This window comes from Corticium candelabrum, chromosome 12 (assembly GCF_963422355.1).
Source record: "Corticium candelabrum chromosome 12, ooCorCand1.1, whole genome shotgun sequence".
Classification (NCBI taxonomy): Eukaryota; Metazoa; Porifera; class Homoscleromorpha; order Homosclerophorida; family Plakinidae; genus Corticium; species Corticium candelabrum.
Genome location: NC_085096.1, coordinates 3,693,798 through 3,699,851, shown reverse-complemented (window position 1 = coordinate 3,699,851; position 6,054 = coordinate 3,693,798). Strand labels below are relative to the sequence as shown.

The following is a 6,054-nucleotide window of genomic DNA, read 5'->3' as shown; positions in this document are numbered from 1 at the left end:
ATCAGGTATGACATGTTAATATAAATTTTGATTATGCACGGATTGCGTTTTGAGGAAATTGCACTATATAAATATACGTTTAATTCGTATATACATATGTATATATATATATATATATATATATAAAGTACATCTAACAATATAATATAGCTACTGTCATACTGCACAGACTATTTACTGTTACACTATGCAATGACATAATCGTATTACTGTATAGCATTGCAGGGCACAAAAATAATTGTACTCTTTAGCTTAGATAAGAGCCTCATGAACCGTCAAACACCATGATGACTGACAATCATACAGGAGTTCAATCTCGGTAGTCGCTATATACCACTGCATAACTCAATTGCTTTGTGCTCTACACTGTTTTGTATCTCCGATGTAGAATTCAGAGTGTCACCGCCATCAGCGGTTCTCCTAATTTCAAGAAAAGCGATTTGCGGCCTAGAGAGAAGAGACAAAAATATATAGACTCCGACGCCGAAGACGATAAAATAGCTCTAACTATGCAAGGGACAAGCTCAATGGCAGAATTTGAAAGAGATCTAAACGATGACAATAGATTGGAGACATTGTTCGAAATCATTTGACATTTATTTTGGCATGGCTGGTATTTCTAATTTTGTTGTTATCTCTTTGTTACAAGACTAGTCAGATGGTAGACGAGAGTCCAAAAAGAGAGGTACGTAAGGTTCTGCAAGGTATATGAATAGCTTGTAATAACGTCTTAGAAAGAGAAATTGACAAGTAAATTTATTAAGCAGAGTTAAATTTGTGTGCACAATGATAGCAATAATAATACAACAATAATAATTATTATAAAACACAGTGCTTCTTGAAACAAGACCGATCTGGTTGAGCACAACAAATAATAATAGATAATTAAAATATATAAATCAAATATTATAATAATAAATATATAAATAATGAAATGTACAATAAATGTAAACGAGTATATTACCGTGCCAGTTTAGTACAATATGAATCGATTTGGTTTTTTTAGAAAAGAAAACGAGTCAAGTTTTCAAACGCAACAAGGGCTACAAAAAGAAAAATTGAAGTATTGCATTGTCTTCAGCTTCAAATATGAGAACAAATACTTACCTGTATCTATCATCGAGTTATCATAGATAAATGTATGATTTATTATAAGAAATTTGAATATACCAGACAAAACAAAAACATATAACACCAATTAAAACTAAACGACAAATACATAGGTATGTTTGTTGCAATTTTGTCAAATTATTTTGTTTTAGCCGGAAACTATAGAAATCAGTGACGATGATGACAAACAAACAACCACAAGGTCAGTAATTCAAAACTGTTCTAGTGAAAAGTAAACTGATAGCTCTTAACTTTATACTGTTGTTTGCATTGTAGGAAAGTGTCATTAACCACACCTGAGTCAACAGTTCAAACCAGGGCAGCTGTGCTGGCAAGACCTAATTTCAGTCGTAAGCAGAGTTAAGCATGCAGAGTTCTTATCGCTATATTGCCAATTTGGCGTTTATAAAAGCATGTTGTTTATACGACCTGTGCTTGTAGCGATACATTGCTCAGGAAAAGAGATAGAAAACTTTTTTGGGGGAACTTGACAGCGGTGGCTACATCACAGCACTTTTGGCAGCATGTCCCGTCAAACGTCCGGCAAATTTTGGAAGAAAAGTTTCTATGAAACAATCCTTGGCTGCATCGCAGCACATAGTCATGGCCGGGCGATTCAGTTCAGCAGTGACAAAGAGAATAAACAAACTTTTCAATCGCTGGTACTTCAAGAACGAAGCAGCAAAGAACACGGACCGTGATGATGGTTTGGAGCTTTTCGGAGTACCAAGTGATTGGAGGTTTTCAGCCAAAGCACATCATGCAGCTTGTCATATCCTTTGCAGATGGTATCTAGGAACATGGATTACGACAGAACTAAATACCAAAGTAGAAAGATTTTTAAATAAGTAGTAGTTTTAGTTATTGGGAATTTAGTAATGTTACAGTTTATATGTATGTATGTCTAGATATATATTGTAGATCTGCATCAATCTCAATTCTTCTCATTCTTTTCAAAGTAACGTCTGATAGCTAACATTTGAAGCTGTTGGAGTTTAGTTGATTGACGATTTGGCAAGACATTAATTGCTAATAAAGAAAAAATGGCTGCCGAAAAGTGAGACCTCGCGAAATTTAGCAACAAACGGCTCAAAATCGATGAATTGAGCCACAATGTAAAATTATTGCGTCTGTTCTTATAAACTGCCACAAAGTGGATGAGTGCACGGAATTCCATGGAATAGCGAGTGGGCGACTTTACAAAATTTATTTCTAGATGACTTTTGAAAAGTTTTTCTAAGACATATCAGAGTACATTCTTGTTACACTGCAAAACGAAATCGATTTTGTTTAGCTAAGACCGATTCCAATCAAACTTGATTTCTTGAGTTCTGTGCGGCCTACACAAAATGACAGTCGTTCGCAAATATGATGAAACCAAACGTTGCACAAGAAGCTAATGTCTAGACGTTAATTTTTATCAGCAGAAGTGACTGAATGTCATCAAAACGTCAGAAATCGATCGTTTGGTCGAATTTTGAAATTTAGAGAAGATGACGTCAGAATAATCAGAAACTTTGTGATATGATTCTATGCATTGCGCTAAGCATTCGATGTAAATCTTGATTTGTCATGTTGCATTGTAGCGATTTGGCGAGACATTACTAGTATGCAGAAAATGGCGTCTGTCGTGGTTGACCACGTGTACTTTGCTCTGGTGATTCTCGTCAACGGTAGCCTGGACAAACACTGAACGTGTGCAGAAACGTTTGACTTATTGTGTAAAAGTGGGAAGCAGCGGATAGAAACGGTCGGTGCACTAGAAGAAAAGTTCTAACGATATTCCTACTATGCAGAAAGTTATTGTCACGTGGTCACGTGCAGTGACTGTGATGTGATTGCTGGACAGGTGGAAGCAACTTCGTGTTCGTTTATAGGTTGAATAGAGCTGCTTTTAGCGCAGTCTGACTGGATTTAGCAAGCATTCCTAGTTACCAGAAAGATTCCTGTTTTGCAGAAATTACCAGAAAAAGGATGAACAGGTCCTGAAGAGTGATGCTAAGAATGCCTTTAATTCTGTTAAAAGGATTCATCTACTTACTCAAGTCTCAAAACACTTCCTGAGATTGTTTCTCGTGTCAAACAAATGTTCTCAGGCTTTGGTCCCTTTATCTACTTGCAAGGAGACAGTTCTGTCATACTCTCTTCTGAACAAGGCATACATCAAAGGGATCCGTTGGGTCCAGTTTTGTTTTTTTCTGCAATTCAGGGATTGATGACCAAATTGCAGAATGATTATCCTAGTTTAGCGGTCTTGGCATATCTAGATGATGTGTTTCTAGTAGGCCCTTCTGGTAATGTCTTGGCAGTCTTTGAAGACCTGAAGCCTATGTTTCATTATATTGGTTTGGACATTCAGGACACCAAGTGTAAAATTTACAACCCTTGATCTGTCGAGATCGAGTCACATACATCAATTCCTATAATAACAAAAGGAATGTCTATTTTGGCAATTCCTGTTGGAAAGGAAGATTTCATGTCACAGGCATGTGTTACAATTGCAAAACATGGAGAAACTTTATGCCATCAACTACTCACTTTAGGAACTCAGGAAGGAATGTTATTGCTAAGACTCTCTCACTTACCCATAATATTTTACTTATTTCGAAGTGTTAAACCCAAAAGCATGCAAGCTATTGCAGTTCTTTATGATCATCTATCTCGCTCTACGTTTCAAAATTTGGTCCAAATTTCTGCCCTTACTGATGAAAAGTGGAAGGAAGCAACCTTGCCCATCAGACATGTTGGTTTTGGTTTGGCATCATTACAAGAAATATCAAACTTGATTTTGTGTTCTCGTGGGCTCACTCTGTGCATTAGCTCCCAAAACGTTTCGTAGCTTTAGGGCGTTGCCCACTTTGCAACGCTACGTTGTCAGACGACAAACGTCCGCTGTTTCTTTGCGGTTTCGACGACGTGAGAGCTCAGAAAAGAAATGCGAAATGAAGTTGGGAGCGACGTAGCTCACGACGACAGCTTGTCGGATACGAAACTACCAATCGTGTTTCCATCTGCCACAACCCAAGGTGCCTGTCCCTCCTCGTCACGCAGCTTGACTGCAGATGTGAACGTACGCGCCGACAATGACAGCCCAGAGATCATCGAGTGACACGGTAGAACTCGATCTACAATCATTTTCTAGCACTATAGACTCTAGTAGCTATACCTAGCATTGACATAGTAGTGTACTTAGTAATTAGCTCTAGCTGTAGCTGACTATCTATGAACATTCATTGAGGAGTGCAACGTTCGCAGCCGAGCCATTGTCGGCAGCAACTAGACAATGCTATCGGACTTCTTCTGAGCAGGTGCAAAATCTTGCAACGCATCATTCTTGCTGTTATGGTCGCTGCTTTCGATTTAGTGCGTCGTTTCGATGGCAACCGATGCCGAGCCATTTGCTCTATCTTGTCTTTGATGTTCTCGAGTTGTTCGTGTACTCGTTCGAAGCTGGACTCCAGGCGGCCAAGATGAGTTAGCGCGTCTTCTACTTCGCAGACAGTCTTGAAAAGGATATCCATATCCTGAGATGAGGCATGAGTGCTCGAGCTCAAAGACTGCAGCTGACCGTAACCAAACGCTGTTGACAAGGCGGTGGTCGATGAAGCTCGTTTTCTTTTGATCGGTGCCGTCTCTCGTATAGAATGGAGGTAGCACTTCAGTGAGTCATACTTTGACTGGAGTACCGCACAGATTCTTCGAGACGGTGTCTTCCAAAAGTCTACGTCTGCATGCATTCAAAGCAACTAGGTTAATTAGTTAAAGTGTAAATGTATATACATACCAGCTAGAGTGCATGCAATCTTGCTAGTGCATTTGAGCATGGAAGGCTTTAGGTGATCGACATGTTCATGCACAGACAAATTAAAGAAGACCGCGCTGCATGCTGCAGAGACTCCTATATAAACTCCTAGTCATGCATATTGTACATGCATAGATGTAACGTATATCCTACCTCTTGTTCCGTCGTCATCTGCAAACGGTACGCCGCGGTTGTCCACTAGGATAATTCGGTCGTCACAAGGAACAACACCTTGAGCTTCGAAGTGACTCTGAACTAAGTCAGTAATATGTAGTAGGCTGACGTCACTTTCGGCAAAGCGAACTTACGTCTGCGAACGTACTTCGGCTTGTTGCAGCTTGTTTCGAACGACTTCCATAGACCACAGGTCAACACTCTTCTAGATTTCTCTGACTGCAGATTGCGACCGCGCCGGCGTCCATGAAGTTCCGGTTGCTTGAGCTGTTGCGGTCCTAGCAGTATGGTGACTTGCTTCACTGGTTACACCTACAACTGGCTGCAGGTGTAGGCGACGACTGTGCGAAAACGACGAGGCATCGGACACATTCTACTCTTCCAAGAGCGGGTCGCCATAGAGTTGATAGCGATGGCTAGCCGAGAGTCCGTCGAATCGACCTCCCGTCTGGGTAAATATTGTCTCCTCGTTTCCATCCTCTCTTTTTAGGTAAATGACTTCTACCTACACAGTATTACGCAACACTGAATTCTGTCGATCACCTTAATTAATTAGTTAACATTGTATGATTGTTTTAACATCTAAAGTTGTTCGCGCCATGTACAACTTGACTTGCCTTGAAAACTCGAGACAGTCGCAAACTGCTCACGTCCGACAATTTCATTGACAGCTCTTGCGTTCCTCAAAAAATGGTCACCATGTCAATGGTCCGCTTAACCGTCGTTGCCTGTCCACCGTCTGCACGCGCAAATTGAAATGATTTTACTAACGTTTGCCGACTACTGACCGATAAGACCTCCATTAATAGAGCCGAGGAGGTGTGACGGTAAGTGGATGGTCCGGCATTTTAATTTTCTACATTTCAATTTTCATGTTTTTACTTTTCAATTTCCAAATTTTATTTAATTCTTTAAATTTTTTAATTCTTAATTTTAAATTTTTATTTTTCGTTCTATTTTGTTGTAAA

General features: G+C 39.6%; 1 long non-coding RNA gene across 1 annotated transcript; it reads left to right on the top strand.

Moving 5' to 3' along the window:
• Positions 1-1,263: 1,263 nt before the first annotated feature.
• LOC134187516 (uncharacterized) lies at positions 1,264-1,696 on the top strand. The gene is made up of 3 exons (XR_009971125.1): positions 1,264-1,312; positions 1,387-1,460; positions 1,552-1,696. It is a non-coding gene; the product is annotated as an uncharacterized LOC134187516 (long non-coding RNA).
• Positions 1,697-6,054: the final 4,358 nt, after the last annotated feature.